Here is a 17,917-nt window from a genome sequence, read left to right as displayed (position 1 = left end):
TGAAAAAGTGAGATGACAGATTTTTGGAGCTGGAAACTTCCAAGTCCCTCTTGTTTAATAAGCTACTCCCCAATATACTAGGTTTAGCAGTTAGGTTATTTATTTATTTATCTATACTCTCAGCATGTGGAAGTTCTCAGGCCAGGGATCAAACCTGTGCCACAGGAGTGACTCAAGCCACAGCAATGACAATGCCGGATCCCTAATACACTGAGCAACAAGGGAATTCAACTCCTAGGATATTCTTTCTTTTTTTTCTTTTGTTTGCTTTTTAGGGCCTCATCTGTGGCATATGGAGGCTTCCAGCCTATACCACAGCCACAGCAACATCAGATCCAAAGCCATGTCTGCGATCTACAGCACAGCTCACAGCAGCGCTGGATCCTTAACCCACTGAGCGAGGCCAGGGATCGAACCCACAACCTCATGTTTCCTAGTTGAATTTGTTTCTGCTGCACCATAATGGGAACTCCCTTAGGTTATTATTTCTATGTAAATGTTATTTGTTGCTGAGCCAAACTGTGAACTCAGATTACATTTCTTTTACAACTTTTTTTTTTCTTTTTTTTTGTCTTTTTGCCATTTCTTGAGCCGCTCCCACGGCATATGGAGGTTCCCAGGCTAGGGGTCTAATTGGAGCTGTAGCCGCTGGCCTACACCACAGCCACAGCAATGCCAGATCCGAGCCGTGTCTGCAACCTACACCACAGCTCACAGCAATGCCGGATCCTTAATCCACTGTGCAAGGCCAGGGATTGAACCCGCAATCTCATGGTTCCTAGTCGGATTTGTTAACTACTGAGCCACGACGGGAATTCCTATAACTTTCTATTTTTAATTTGATTTAATAATTGCCTAGTTAAGTCATTTTTCATTGGTTAAAAGCCATTTATTTTTCTTTCCCTATGAACTGCCTAGTCACATTATCTGTTGGGTTGTTGAGCTTTCTCTTACTGATTTATTAAAGTTTATTTATATATTAAGAAAATTACCCTAAAAGAACGCTATTTTATGGGGGAATTAGAAATAGTGAGCAACAGAGGCTAAGTAGGTTTTTTCTGACATTTGTGCTGAGAAACTTAGATTTTCTCTGTGCTCTGTTGTGAGTATCCAGTCTTGCTCATCCAAAGCAAATTTTCTTAAATCAATAGTTTCCTTAAATATTCCTTTAATGCTCACACTCTCAATTCTTGGTTAAAAATTTTCCAAGAAGGATGTGTACGATTAAGACATAACCCATCAGCATTTTTCTTCTTTAGACATGATCATTCATCCTTGGGATTTATTTCCATGAAATTAACCCACCTCAGGAAAATAGCTGCAAATATTAACTCAAAGGAAACAAGCTAGAGTTCTCTTGAGATGCTAATATTATGTGGTTGGAACATGGAACGCAAAGATTAAAATCTCAAATTTGTTTCTTTCTCTGTTCATGATTTTATGATTCTAATCCGATAAGAAATCTCATTATTATTTTCAGTTTCCCACTAGAAAATCGGAGCCCTGTGCCTTAACTGTCTCATGAGATTTAGTCTCTGAGACGTCTCCAAAGTAATGGGAATTATACAGTAAGATAAAGGTTACACTTCAGATGACTACCAGGGCATATAAATTTCCATTGTAAATGGCTGCAAACTACTTGGGTAATTTTTGCATCTAATTCTTTCCAAAGACTCCCTTTGTTCTTAAGGGAAATAAAACATGCCAAAAACAAATACATTAAAATATGAATTCAAGAATTATTTTAAGAACAATAGACAGAAAAAAACGCATTTCAGATTAGCTGTCAGTAGAGTCCCACATTTGGCAATAATTTCTCAGAAGAGCCCAGGGCGTGCACCACCTTCTAATTTTTATTTATAAATTCAATTTTAAGATTGCGACGAGGCCTGCTGATTCTATTTCCCTGCCTAATTTATTTATTTCTCTTGAATGAATGACAAGTCGGAAGGGCTGGATTCCAGAATCCCTTGGCCCTGGAATTAAAAAAAAATCTTTGCACGTCATGCAGATGCGAGCTCTGTTGAGTGTCAGCGATATCATCCCCAGCATATGTAATATCTCACATTCCTGTTCTGCTTTCTCTCTCTATTCAATAGAAAACTCGCTTTGGGGGGACCATCCACCTTAAAAATTGACCAACATTTCTTTGCTTTTGTCCCGCTGCAGCACTCAAGTTCATCTGTCAGGTTTTTGAGTTCATTGGACAGAGCGACAAGACAGAAATCTGATCAGTACACAGAACAATCAATCCATGAAGTGTAACAGGGGATGTCCCATGGGATGGGAATATTTGCTGAGGGATGGTCAGGTTCCTGGCACAAGGTTGGGTGTTTCCATTTGGGCAGTTTTACTGAACTCTTGCGACAGCTTCCTCGAGGTAAATGGGAGATCTGAAGGTCAGAAAGTCAGTGACTTGCTGAAGGAGGTGAATGTCAGGATTTTCCCGCTGCTACCTGTCTCAGACCCAGTCCTACAGCCATACCGAACTGCTGCTTTTTTTTTTTTTTTTTTTTTTTTGTCTTTTTGCCATTTCTTGGGCTGTTCCCTTGGTATATGGAGGTTCCCAGGCTAGGGGTCTAATCGGAGCTGTAGCCGCCGGCCAACGCCAGAGCCACAGCAACCAGCAACGCTGGATCCGAGCCGCGTCTGTGACCTACACCACAGCTCACGGCAACGCCGGATCGTAAACCCACTGAGCAAGGGCAGGGATCGAACCCGCAACCTCATGGTTCCTAGTTGGATTCATTAACCACTGCGCCACGACAGGAACTCCTGCCGACAGTTCTTCTTGAGCTGGTACTCCTTCTACAAGTGTATCTGGATAGTCTGGGACACAAAAAGCATCATAATATGAATAACCCTGATGTAGGGTTTTATGAAATTGATGGAAAGACTATTGAGGAAATGCTAGAATCACAGGCAAACAATGATAAATAAGAGCTTTGCAGATTTAGACCAGTTAAAAATTAAAGAGGAGGGAGTTCCCGTCATGGCTCAGTGGTTAACAAAGCCAACTAGGATCCATGAGGACGCAGGTTCAATCCCTAGCGTCTCTCAGTGGGTTAAGGATCCGGCGTTGCCGTGAGCTGTGGTCCCAGACGGAGCTCCGATCCCATGTGCTACAGCTGTGGCCCTAAAAAAAATAAATTAATGAAAGAGAAAAAATGGACCTTAATAGGATCTTCAAAAGAGAAATATTTGTGGAGTTCCCATCATGGTGCAGTGGAAACGAATCCGCCTAGGAACCATGAGGTTTTGGGTTTGATCCACAGCCTCACTCAGTGGATTAAGGATCTGGCATTTTTGTGGCTGTGGTGTAGACCAGCAGCTACAGCTCCAATTTGACCCCTTGCCTGGGAACCTCCATATGCCTAAAGTGTGGCCCTAAAAAGCAAAATAAAAAGAAAAGAGAGAGAGAAATATTTGAAAATCATAAATCAAGGGGGGCAGTTGAGAAAAACAAAGGACTTCAGTATTTTGTCAAATGTGCTACTAAACACATTTTTACTTTTTATTTTTATGTACGTATTTATTTTTCCTTCCTTCCTTCCTTCCTTCCTTCCTTCCTTCCTTCCCTCCCTCCCTCCCTCCCTCCTTTCTTTCTTTCTTTCTTTCTTTCTTTCTTTCTTTCTTTCTTTCTTTCTTTCTTTCTTTCTTTCTTTCTTTCTTTCGATTTTTAGGGCGACACTCGTGGTTCCCAGGCTAGGGGTCAAATCAGGGCTATAGCTGCCAGCCTACTCCATAGCCACAGAAATGCCAGATCCGAGCCTTGTCTGTGGATTTACATCACAGCTCATGGCAATGCAGGATCCTTAATCCACTCAGTGAGGCCCAGGATCGAACCTGCAACCTCCATGGTTCCTAGTCAGATTTGTTTCTGCTGCGCCATGACGGGAAGTCCTGTATTTACTTTTATGACCACAGCTACCGCATATGGAAGTTCCAGGATAGGGACTGAATCCAAGTTGCAGCTGTGACCTACACTGAAGCTGCAGTAACTCCAGCTTGTTTAACGCACTGTACCTGCCTGGGGATCAAACTTGCAGCTCCACAGAGACCCGAGCTGCTGCAGTCAGATTTTTAACCCACTGTGCCACAGTGGGAACTCCACATTTTTAAAAAAGTAGATTCCCAAACCCTAATCAACATTAACTTTGTTTTTCATTCCAAAAATTAAGGAAGACTTTAAATAATTATCTAATTTTGTTAAATACAAATATAGATTATTTGCAGAATTCTTTTCACTTTCCAAGATAAATTTTTTTTTTTGGTCTTTTTAGGGCTGCACCTATGGCATATAGAAGTTCCCAAGCCAGGGCTTGAATCGGAGCTGTAGCCACTGGCCTACGCCACAGCCACAGCAATGCCAGATCCAAGCTGTGTCTGCAGCCTACACCACAGCTCACCGCAACACTGGATCCTTAACCCACTGAGCGAGGCCAGGGATGGAACCTGCACCCTCATGGATACTAGTCAGATTCGTTTCCACCAAGCCATGATGGGAACTCCCAAGATCAAATTTTAACCAATTTTCCCCATATCTTATATGAGATGTTTGTGTTGGGTTCTCTTTATGCCCTTCTTAAGGACTGTGAGGCCGCCTGTATTTGTCCTGTTGTTTCATGCTTCCGAACCTGTGGTTCCATTTGCCTGCGGGACCCATCTCTGTGGCTCTGCAGGGCCACACCCTTCCCTGCTCTCAACCTTCTCCAGTATCACCTCTTGTGTGAGTTTGTTTCCTCTAGCCTTTCCTGCTCTCTTAGCCAAATGGATGGAAGAATAGGAAGAAACACACAACTTAACGGGAAAGTTAAGTTATAATGAAGCAATGAATGAGTTCATGTCAGGAGGCACAGATTTCTTAGACTGAAACCTGAGCACAAATAAAGAATATTTCTACTATCATAGAAAAAGTTCTATTGCACAGCACGTGGAACTTACTCGTGAAAATATAAGCAATAGCTTAAAAATAATAATAAAACAGAAAGAAAGGAATTCTGGGCTTGTTTTCTTCTTAAGTCGTAGTGATACTGCTGGAATGAGTGTCACCATTCTGAGATGGTGCTCTGGGAGCACGTTGGTGGGGTCCTTACCAGTGTGGGGGGCTGGATGAGGAAATGACCTTTAAGCTAAAACTTGAGTAGGAATTAACTGGGAGGGTGTTGGCAGGGGGTGGGCTGTGGGTTCGTTTAGAAAGACAGTCCCAAGGAGAGGGAACTGTGGGCAGGGAGAACCTGAAGAAAGATACAGGATGCCTTTGGAAGAAGTACAATATATCCTTCAGGCGCTGATTCTGCAAAGTCATGGTTGACCTTGTCCCTGCATCAAAAAATAAAAGAATATGGCCTAAATGTGAACTGAGTGCCATAGGAAATAAATGCTTCTGGTTATGCCAGGTCAGGATGATTAGAAGGTGTGATGTGTCGGGAGTCTTCCTATTAATTCTTTAGTTTCAACATTCGTTCATTTCACACTTATCACACATCAAATGTGGTAAGAACTCTATTAGGAAACTCACTGAGTGACCCAAATAACCTGGAGATGTTACATAATGAATGGAAGTTCACTATCTTTCTATCTTCAGAAGATTTTTTTTTTTTTTTAGTTAAGAAGGTTTTTTTTTTTTTTTTTTTGGCCATGACCATGGCAGGTGGAAGTTCCCTGGGCCAGGGAGCAAACCCATGCCATGGCAGCAACCCAAGCCATTGCAGTAACAACGTCAGACCCTTAACCCACTGCCCCACAAGAGAACTCCCAGAAGATTTTTGCTCCAATTGAACTAATTTCCTATTGCTAGACATAGTAATTATGAATAGAATATCAGATTTTTGTTTCCAGGGCAGTATGTCCAAAGTGTTGCATTTCAGAAGGCCTTGTAGTGCTTATTTTAAATGCATACTCCTGGAGTTCCTGCCATGGCCTAACGGAAATGAATCTGACTAGGAACCAGGAGGTTGCGGGTTTGATCCCTGGCCTCGCTCAGTGGGCTAAGGATTCGGCGTTGCCGTCAGCTGTGGTGTAGGTCACAGAAGCAGCTCCGGTCTGGCTGTTAACCACTGGGCCACAACAGGAACTCCCAAGTTTTTTTTGTAAAAAAATTTAAAAATAGGGAATTCCCTTCAATGGTGCAGCAAAAATGAATCCGACTAGGATCCATGAGGTTGCAGGTTCCATTCCTGGCCTCGCTCAGTGGGCTAAGGATCCGGCGTTGCCGTGAGCTGTGGTGTAGGTCGCAGACACGGCTCGGATACTGTGTTGCTGTGGTGTAGACTGGTAGCTGTAGCTCTGATTAGTTCCCTAGCCTGAGAACCTCCATATGCCGTGGGTATGGCCCTAAAAAGACAAATATATATATATATATATATTAAAAAAAAAAAGATATCCCAAGCCAGAAATAAATCCACATACCTATGGTCAAGTAATTGATGACAAAGGAGGCAAAAATATACAATGGAGAAAGGACAGTCTCCTGAATAGCTACATGTAAATCAGTGAAATGAGAACACTCCCTCACACCATGTACAAAAATAAACCCAAAATGGCTTAAAGATCTAAATATAAGACACAACACCATAAAACTCCTAGAAGAAAACACAGGCAAAACATTCTCGGGCAGAAATGCCAGCAATAATTTATTTCTTAGTCTCCCATGGTAAAAGAAATAAAAGCAAAATTAAATAAATGGGACCTAATCAACTTATAAGTTTTTGCATCAACAAAACAAAAAGTCAACCTACAGCATGGGAGAAAATATTTGCAAACAATGTAACTGATGAGGGGTTAACATCCAAAACATACCAACAGCTCAAACAACTCAATATCAAAAACGCAAGCAACCCAAACAAAAAATGGGCAGCGGATGTCTCCTCTCACCACTGTTATTCAACATAGTTCTGGAATTCCTAGCCATAGTAATCAGAGAAGAAATAAAAGGAATCCATATTGGAAAAGAAGAAAAAAAAGATATATGTGTATATATATGTGTGTGTACATATGTGTGTATATTAAGAGGATGTGTATATACCAATGGGATATATAAGATGTACATATATGCATATTCAGAAATATGTATAGAATCCCAGACGCCTTAGCAGCCTCTAGAATGGACTGGAATGTTCTGCTGAACATGAAATGAAAAGGGCTATTTTTTTTTTTTTTTTACGCTTTTTAGGGCTGCATCCACAGCATATGGAAGTTCCCAGGCTAGGGGTCAAATGGGAGCTGCTGCAGCTGCTGGCCTACACCACAGCCACAGCAACACAGGATCTGAGCCATGTCGGTGACCTACACCAGAGCTCATGGCAACGCTGGATCCTTACCTCACTGAGCGAGGCCAGGGATCAAACCCACGTCCTCATGGATGCTAGTCGGGTTGGTTAACTGCTGAGCCATGACGGGAACTCCACGAAGGGCTATTTGATACATAACTTTGGACCTTGTGTCTTGTTAACTCTATCTGCCCCATCCCCTCCCATCCAAGACGTTTATGAAAAGTTGTCTTGAGAGCTACCTTCTAGGATTGGGCCCAAGCTGAGGAATGTGAGGCACCTTAGATGAAAAGTACTAACCAGTGGTTCTCAAAGGGCCATCCTAGGACCAGAGCCATGAGCACCACCTGAGGAACTCATGAGAAAGGCAAATTCTGGGATCCCACCCCAGTCCCACTAAGTTAGAAACTCTGGGGATGGGGCCTAACAGTCTATCTTTTAATAAGCCCTGCAAGTGATTCTAAAGCTAAAATTTGAGAACGACTGCTCTCAATTGGAGTCACTGCCAACTGGCATGGCATCCAAGACAAATCTGTAAGCAAAAAGAAGGTGGCAAGGCCAGTGTAGGCTCTCAGACTTGCTCTCCGTGGTAGTGGCCACAGTGTACAGGTGCCATCCGGACCCTGAAACTTCCAGGTGAGGGTTTATTGGGAATCAATGTTTTCCCCAAGAGTTGGCACCAGAGTGACGTTTGCATCTCCCAAAAGGGTTTCCAGACAAGAACTTCCTCCAGGAGCTTCCAGGAGAGGTGCCGGGAACCATGGCTTATCTATAGGCAAGGAATTCTCTCTCTCTCTCTCTCTCTCTCTTTTTTTTTTTTTTTAGTCCCACACCCATGGCACATGCAAGTTTCTAGGCTAGGGGTCGAAATGGAGCTACAGTTGCTACCCTACGCCACAGCCACAGCAACGTGGGATTCGAGGTCTCCAACCTACACCACAGCACCACAGCAGTGGATCCTTAACCCAGTAAGTGAGTCCAGGGATCAAACCCACATCCTCAAGAATATTAGTCAGGTTCTTAACCTGCTGAGCCACAATGGGAACTCCCTAGGCAAGGAATTTTTTTTTTTTTTTTTTTTTTGTCTTTTCAGGGCTGCACTCACGGCATATGGAGCTTCCCAGGCTACGGGTCTAATCGGAGCTATAGCCTCTGGCCTACGCCACAGCCCATGGCAATACCGGATCCTTAACTCACTGAGCGAGGCCAGGTATTGAACCTGCAACTTCATGGTTCCTAGTCGGATTCGTTTTCGCTGTGCCACGACGGGAACTCCCTATGCAAGGAATTTTTAAAGATCCACCTGCATCTGCAGAGGTGGGGTTTTTAAGACCTGCATTAGTGCAGGATGGGGAGGCTAATTCTCCTTATCTGAAGATAAGCAGGGCAAGGGCTCTGCTTAAACACCCCTGTGTCACTTTACTACTTTGGATTTCAAAGTCGAGCTAACCAGATTTTATTTACTCACTCCAAAACCAGTTCAACTTGGCAAAATTAAAGAACAAGAATACATACACTTTTGATAGATTTTTCATGGCTCCAAAATAATTTGGGTCCTGGATCATTCTATCAGCTGTCACTGTCAGCAAGTAACCTTAACGAACAGCATCTTGCACGTTATTGCCAAGTCACATTTTTTGGGCACATATTTTCCTATAAAATATTTAAGGCTCCATCTGACTCTGGTCTTTGGAAGAGATTACATTTCCTCTAAATGTCTGATGCATCCTTTAGAGTTCTGGCCACAGTGCTGCCAAGGCAAAGGCTGCTGATGGGAAGCCCTGTGCTCTGGGGTGCTGGCAGCTCGTCACCCCCATTTCACAGAACTCCGAGCCCACTGGAAAAGGCAGAGTGGATGGATACATTTTCAGAGTGATTTTCCAATTGTATTCCCTGCATGTTTTTTTCTTTTCTAGAAGTCTAATGAAAAGACTTCAAATACCAAAATGATTGCTTTTAAAAAATATTTGGTTTAAAAAGCATCTTAGGAGTTCCCGTTGTGGCTCAGAAGAAGTAAATCTGACTAGCATCCATGAGGATGTAGGTTCAATCCCTGGCCTCGCTTAGGGGATTAAGCATCCAGAGTTGTGGTGAGCTGCGGTGTAGGTTTCAGACACTGCTCTGATCCTGTGCTGCTATGGCTGTGGTGTAGGCCAGTGGCTATAGCTCCAATTGGACCTCTAGCCGGAGAATCTCTATATGCCTCGGGTGCAAACCTAAAAAGATTAAGGGGAAAAAAAAAAAAGCCATCTTAGTCCAGGTCTGAGGTCAAGGGGCAAAAAAGACAGGTGATGTGGGCCCTTCAGGGATGTTGGATAAAACCCTGAAAACTTCCAGCAAGAGGCAACAGAGGCTAGCTGCGCAGCAGGCCGCTGTGGTGCAGTCCTTGAGAGAGGGGTGGGGCCTGACATCACAGTCCTGCAAAACTAAATGCATTTGTCTACACTTCCTGCTCCACACTGAGGGAAGCTGCTTCTGAGGACTGGAATGCGGGCATTGCAACCGGCAGAGGCTGGGCTGCCTAAGTCTTGGGTTTCCCAGAATGATCTGACTTATTGACATTCCATTTCGGGATGCATACTGAGAGTTCTTGAGAAGCCGTGCTTATTTTTTTTTAGGATTTCAGCAGCTTTTACATACACTCACACACACACATACATATACCAACGCTTCTGCAAAGAAAGCGCTGTATATATTTTAACAAGTCTCCCTGGTCTCTCTGCCATGCTTTTTTAACGCAGCTGTTCTGGAGGTCAAAAGAAGTCAGTCTCTGGATATCCTGCAGTGGTTCAGACTCTTAATCCCAGGGCTAGAACACCCCTGAAATTATATGCCAACTGTGTGTGTGCATTTCCCCCCCTAAAGTCGAGAGGACACAGCTTTGTCAGAGGGTCAAAGAGTTTAAAGCGTTTAAGAACCTCAGAAATTTAGGTGCCGTGGCAATGATTAATTTCTGTTGCCTGCAAGAGAATATTCCTGAAGGACCATGGTCAAGGTTATTCACCAAGGTCTCTGGATCCAGAACAATACAACACACACATACATATCAGACTCATAAGCCATATTTTTTTTCTGAGAAAAAAGAATCTTTGTAATATAGAACAGCGTTTTTTTGTTGTTGTTGTTGTTTTGTTTTGTTTGTTTTTGTCTTTTTAGGGCCACACCCACAGCATATGGAGGTTCCCAGGTGAGGGGTCTAATCAGAGCTACAGCCTCTGGCCTACGCTACAGCCACAGCAACCCCAGATCCGAGCCGTGTCTGTGACCTATACCACAGCTCACGGCAACACCAGATCCTTAACCCACTGATAGAGGCCAGGGATGGAACCCGCAACCTCATGGTTCCTAGTCAGATTCATTTCCTCTGCGCCATGATGGAAACTCCTAGAACAGTGTTCTTCTACTCCAACCACCACCCTAAATTCAGTTGTTGATATTTTCCTTTTAAGGCTTTAAGGGTTTTTTTTTTTTAAATCAAAAAACACATCAGAGATAAAATTTGGTTCCCAAATTCCTCTTTCCAAAACTGCAATGATGAGTTTTAGCACGTATTTCTTCAGCCCGTTGTATAAAGCTTGTATATACATGCAGCCCTGAACCATATACGGCATTCCTTGTATATTTTAAATGGTATCATCCTGAATGCATCAGTCTGCAACTTGTTTTCTCCCCTTAAAGCTATACTTTGAAATCTATTCACATTGACATATGAAAATCTGGTTCATGCTGCCGCGTTTGCTATTTTGTATTTTAACATTTAAATACACCACATTTTATTTATGTATCATTGATGGATACTCAGGTTGTTTTTAATGTCTGGATCTCATAAACAATGCAGCAGTGCCTCTCCTTGAAGAGATCTCCTTGTGAGCATGTCTTTCTGGGGTGGAGATCTCGAAGCAGAACTCCTGGACCATGGCGTGTGTGCATTTCTGATTTAATAAAATACTGCCCAATGGGTCTCCAAAGTACAGCACAGCAATTTCACTTCTCCAGCAGCATCTGAGTCTGCAGGGATATTTTCCACTGGGGCTCAGGTGGGAATGTATCTGGCCTGAGACCTCCTGCCTCTTTCCCATCTTTCTGTGTTGAAGCAGCTGCATCTCTGCACATGGAAATGGGAGCCCACCTAATGAAAGTTTGGGAGGGAATCTTTCTCAAGTTTTTGATCCATGAGGCTCTACTGACTTGCCAAGGCCTACACCACGGGGTTGGGCCCCAGCCTGTTTGTTTAGACTCTTAGCTGATTTTTTTTCTTCTGACTTTAAAACAAGTGGAAACTCCTCATCTGCTCATACCTGTGCCCTAAACTGACCTGACCCAGGGGCCTGACCCTGAACAGGGAAGGACCAAGTATCACACTCGTTTGACCTCAGGTTACCTTAATCAATATTATTGCTTGGTTTGGCTTGCACATCCATTACACCAGTATTTATCCAGCACCTGGCTTGGGGGGTGCAAAGATAAACAAAACAACCTCTACGGTAGTAACTGCCACCTGCAGAGGGTATGAACTAGCAGCTTAGCTTCTTAACCAGTCCTTCCAGCCGGGCTGTGAAGAAGGTACTATTATCATCTCCCCTTCGCAGGGAGGGAAACTGAGTTTAGGATGATCTCCCGTGCCCAGCACAGCTAGGACTGCAGCTCACATCTCTGACTAAGTAATGCAGTAGGAGATGCTCTCTTGGAACTGGAGTGAGAGGTCGCTTTAGTCAAAGGGATAAGAGGAGAAGGTAGAAAGGAAGTGACATTGGAAGGGGCCTCGAAGGCTGCTTCATATTTTAATGGGAAGTGATAGTGGGAAGGATTGATGATGTACCAATGCATGAGGTGGGAAAGAGAAAGATGAGTTTGGGGAACAGTGAATGTCTGGGTCAGAGGAAACTCGTGGAGTAGGACATAAACCAGGAAAACAACCTGAGGTCTGATCACAGTAGAGAGGATGAGTCATTGGTGTGATGTGATCAGAGGTGGAAGCAAACAACAACAACAACAACAACCACAAAAAGACAAAAGACAAAAAAAAAAAAAAAAAAGAGGTGGAAGCAGTAGACAATGGAACTGCGGGGAAGTGCAGGGCCGCTGGGAGATGAGCTGGGAGAGGAGAGATGCTGAGGACTGGCTGCTCACATCCACTCTAGCCAGTATGACAAAGGTTGGAAAGCTGGTAACTACAACTCACACATTTCCTTGTAGCTAGACTTCTAGACAAGGATCTATTTTGCTGACATGGGTGATACAGAGGCAACATGGTACCAGGGTCAGGGTCACTTACTTCCTGATTGGAGAACTTCTATAGTGAAAGAACTCATTTTCTTTCTTTCTTTCTTTTTTTTTTTTTTTTTTTTTTTTTTTTGGTCTTTTTGCCATTTTCTTGGGCCGGTCCCATGGCATATGGAGTTTCCCAGGCTAGGGGTCAAATCAGAGCTGTAGCCGCCGGCCTACGACACAGCCACAGCCACAGCCACACAGGATCCAAGCTGTGTCTGTGACCTATACCACAGCTCATGGCAACGCTGGATCCTTAACCCACTGAGCAAGGCCAGGGATCGAAGCCACAACCTCATGGTTCCTAGTCGGGTTCATTAACCACTGAGCCACAATGGGAACTCCAGAACTCACTTTCTAATTGTTGACAGAGATAGTAGGTTTCTAAGAGTTGGGTATTGTTCCTGGAAGCTCTGTTTCCATTGTATTCACCAGATTTTTCAACAATTCATTAGCCGCCTAAAGCTGAGTTCTGTTCAAACTAACTTGAGTGGCTTCTATTTCTGCAAATAAACTTGAAATAAGAAGGTGATAGTTTGGATGAAAGCAATGGCTAGAAAGAAGAGGGGGTGGGTGTGCACATTTCGGAGATAGAAATGGGCAAGATGGGGTCCAACTTGGGATGTGGGATGAAGGACACTGTCAAAGTTGATGCTGAGGTTCTTACACAATGATGATGTAGGGAGTGATGGGTCATTAATGGCCACAAACACTGGATTTCGAGAAGGTGACTTTAATCTGGAACTTTGGGGAAGACCTAAATCTTGGGAAGTGCAAGAAGAGTCAGGTACGATGCAATTAACTATTTAGAAGCCTCTTTCCACTCTAAGCTCCAGTTCCATAAGGTCAGAATCCTTGCTAGCTTATTCACCATGACAAATTCTAGGCCTGGCTCAGTGCTTGAAATATTATGGATATGCAAGAAGTATTTGTTGAATAGTAAAGTTAGGCATCCAAGGTACGAGAAGAATTATGAAAGGAAAATATTTTTAGAGTAAAAGGGTAGGAAATAATGCAGGAGCGAGAAAAGAAGTTACGAAGTAAGAAAAAGACCACAGATACAACAACTGGTGATGTATTTTTAAAAAGGATATTTTAAAAGCTTTTCTAAAAACAAACTTTTGAAAAAACTGAAAGAAAACACACAGGCAGAAAGTGTGTCATACTTGCACAGCTTAACGAATTATCACAGACTATAACCACCTTCCAGATCAAAACCTAGAATATTCTCAGCATGTCCAACACCTCCCTCATAACCCCTCTCTGTTGCTAACCTTCACTACGTAAAGGAAACCATTATCCTGACTTCTAAATCATAGATTAGTTTTTTACATTTTGAGCTTTCTGTGGTCATACACTATATATTCATTTCAGTCAGTCTTCTTTTGCTCAAAATTATGTCAGCAGAATTAATCTGTGTTGTTGAATGTTGCAGTAGTTTTAAAATTTTCATTGCCGTATAATATTCCACAGTGTGAACACACCACATGGTTTATCTACTCTACTGTTGATGGACATTTAAATTGCCTTCTGGTTCAGACCATTAATAAAGCAACTGGAAACATTTTTTTTTTTTTTTGTCTTTTGTCTTTTTAGGGCCGCACCCACAGCATATGGAGGTTCCCAGGCCAGGGGTCCAATCGTAGCTACAGCTGCTGGCCTACACCACAGCCACAGCAACGCCAGATCCTTAACCCACTGAGCAAGGCCAGGGATTGAACCCACAACTTCATGGTTCCTTGTCAGATTTGTTAACCACTGAGCGACTACGGGAACTCCCTAGAAATATTCTTTTTTTTTTTTTTTTTGCCTCTTCTAGGGCCGTACCCGTGGCATATGGAGGTTCCCAGGCTAGGGGTCCAATCGGACTTACAGCTGCTGGCCTACACCACAGCCACAGCAAGGCCAGATCCGAGCCACATCTGTGAGCTACACCACAGCTCACAGCAACACCGGATCCTTAACCCACTGAGCAAGGTCAGGGGTCGAACCCAAAACCTCATGGTTCCTTGTCAGATTTGTTAACCACTGAGCCATGACGGGAACTCCTAGAAATATTCTTATACAAATATTCTGGAATACCTACCTACACATTTATAGTAGGTATATATCTAGAAGTGAAATTGCTGGAATATTGGGCCTAAAGAGATTCAGTTTTAGTGAACACCATCAAACAGTTTTCCAAAGTGGTTGAATTAATGTATATAGTCAGCCCTTCATATATAAATACAGATTTTGGCCCCTGTGGGGATCCTGGAACCAATCCCATGTCAAATACTGAGGGACAACTGTACTCCATCCGACAACGGTACAATTGTTCTGTGTTTTCTCCAAAAGGGATTAGGGCTTTTTATATCCTATTTAAGAAATCTTTCTTTCTTTTTTTTTTTTTTTTTTTTTTTGTCTTTTTGCCATTTCTTGAGCCGCTCCCGCAGCATATGGAGGTTTCCAGGCTAGGGGTCCAATCGGAGCTGTAGCCAACGGCCTATGCCAGAGCCACAGCAACGCAGGAACCAAGCCGCGTCTGCGACCTACACCACAGCTCTCGACAACACCCGATCCTTAATCCACTGAGCAAGGCAAGGGATTGAACCCACAACCTTGGATTCGTTAACCACTGCACCACGACGGGAACTCCTATTTAAGAAATCGCCCCTGACTTCAAAGTCATGGAGATAGTCTTCTATTTTATATTTTAGAAGACTTATAGTTTTATCTTTCATATTTAGATCTTTAATATTTTGGATCTGATGTTTATATAGATTGTACGGTAGGGGGTCAAGATGAATGTTTATCCCATTCGGACATCCAGTTGGCCCAGCATCATTTATCTGAGGAGACTTCCTCCCCCCATTGTTCTGCAGAACCATCTCTCTTTGTCTTTTATACGTGTATGTGTGGAATTTGATTAGGGGATCTCTGTCCTAAAATGCGGACCCTGCCATTTACTCCGATCCTATAGCTGCTCCCTCTTAATACGTTTCATTCTCTGTTCCAAGAGGTAGTCATTTTTTCCAATTTGCAATGAAGACTGAGATGTAGAGTAAATGTGGTGCTGGATTGTTCTATTGGGAGTTATGTTTCCTAGAATTCCTTTCTCTGTATGATTCTGGGTTGAGTTGGCCAAAAGTGAGGTCAGGAGAGATGTAGGAAGTGGAAACGAGGCAGGCATCATTATGGTCCTAAGGTCATCAAAGATGAGGTGGCGAGAGCCAGACTCAGACACGCCCGGGGGCTCCAGGGTGCGCTCACTCCACCCTCGCCCCCTGCATCCAGTTCTCTCCTGTTCACAGGCTCTGCCAACAACAGCACCCCAGGCCTGCCAGCACAGACGCTGCTGTGAACACAGAGACGTGTCATGACGATCCAACAATCCTCCTTAGACTTCAACTCCAGCCCCGGCCCCATCCTACTCCAGCAGCTGGACGTGCCTGGGCTCCAGATTTCCCCGTCAGCCAGGGCTGGGGGGTAACATCCTCTGATTCTTCACCTCTCCTTCCCAGACCTTCGCCTCCCCAACTCTTCCCCAAATTGTGTAAGGTCCATTTCCTATAAAAAATTCCTTCTCCCATAACTCATAGTGAGGTTGATTCCCTGATAGAACTCTGACTGATCCACGCATGTTGAAACAATCAACACAGGGGGATGGAGGCAAGCCTTAGTAAGACTGGTCGTGGGTGAAAAGCTAACTGGAGACCTGCATGACGGCATTCTGGGCAACGCGATCACCCTGCGGACTTCGGCTTTAAGACCCTGAAGCCGGCTCACTGACCCTTCTGCTTGTCCTTCCTCCATGCCATCCTCACCTGCCTTGGATCGGTCCCTTTCTATACGCCCACATCTGTCTGTCCCTCCAGATTATAAACCCATTTAGTGGCTTGTCTTATTCCTCTTTGCCTGAAGGGAAGTGTCAGCCAAGGCCACAAAGATGCCAGGAGGGAGTGACTGAAGGGGGAGCTCAGAGTCTCCACGGGGGGCGCTGGCACTCAACTTGGTCCTAAATGTCTGATCAAGACCTCAGTGGGCAGGATGAGAGAGAACGCATAAGAACAAAAAACATACTTCTGGAGTTCCCGACATGGTGCAGTGGTTAACGAATCTGACTAGGAACCATGAGGTTGTGGGTTCAATCCCTGGCCTTGCTCAGTGGGTTAAGGATCCGGTGTTGCCGTGAGCTGTGGTGTAGGTCACAGATGCGGCTGGGACCCCGAGTTGCTGTGGCTCTGGCGTAGGCTGGCGGCTACACCTGCGATTAGATCTCTAGCCTGGGAACCTCCATATGCCACGGGAGCAGCCCAAGAAAAGGCAAAAAGACGAAAAAAAAAAAAAAAGAATAAAAAACATTTCTGTGGGTTGTATGCCAAGCATGAGCTAATACGGACTTTCTGCATTACCTTACTCAGTCTCACAACCCTTGGATGAAGTCAGTGTTATATCCTCACTTTATAAATGGAGAAACTGGGCATCGCAGTAACTAGAAAAGGAACCCATCACCACATCCCCCTTCTAATATCCAGACAGAAACTAGGGCTGGGGTTGATGCGTCTTAGAATTTAAGAAGAGCCCTTCCTTAGGAGTGGAAACTGCAAAACGTTGCTGTGGCCCTTGAGTGTGTAAGGGAGGCCTGGAACTGGGGGGGGGGGGGGATGGGGAGAGGGAGCGAGATGATGGTTTTGTGTGGTTTTTGTCTTTTCTCCTGAGAGAAGAGAAAAGGAAAGACGATGGAGAGGATGTTACATAACCTGGCACGAAGCAGCCCAAATGGCTGAGGAGTGTTTTTAAGAACACAACCAAGGAAGCTGTAAAAGATGGCTAATGTTTACTTTTAACTTGTCTGATTTTCTGTGATACAAATCCCTCTATCTTCTTCAATTTCCATGTACACAAAGATATGTCAGGGTGAAGCTACAGGAATGAAGGAAATGGCTGAGTGTCACGTTAGGGTTACGTGAAACAGTGAGATGAGCCGTAAACTGAACTAATTCACAGAAGCAGACGGTCAGAACAAGAGGTAACTCAGAACTCAGGCCCCCTGAGAGCTTGCAGAAACCTTGAAGAAGGCACTGGGGTTTTCAAAGTCTGTGGAATAGGGTGTTTGAGACAATTTTCTCTGGATCATAAGCAGCAAGAAGGCTCTGGTTGACACTTCCATCCTTTTTTTTTTTGTTTTTATTTTTTATCTTTATAGGGCCGCACCCATGGTATATGGAGGTTCCCAGGCTAGGGGTCGAATTGGAGCTGTAGCCGCCGGCCTATGCCACAGTCACAGCAACGAAGGATCCAAGCCGCGTCTGCAACCTACATACACCACAGCTCACGGCAATGCTGGATCCTTAACCCACTGAGTGAAGCCAGGGATCGAACCTGCAACCTCATGG

Source organism: Sus scrofa, chromosome 4 (assembly GCF_054392235.1).
Source record: "Sus scrofa isolate SSC_HxYL_T2T_F1_AM1 chromosome 4, Sscrofa_HxYL_maternal_Yorkshire_Landrace_v2.0, whole genome shotgun sequence".
Classification (NCBI taxonomy): domain Eukaryota; kingdom Metazoa; phylum Chordata; class Mammalia; order Artiodactyla; family Suidae; genus Sus; species Sus scrofa.
Note: the sequence above shows the minus strand (reverse complement) of the source record.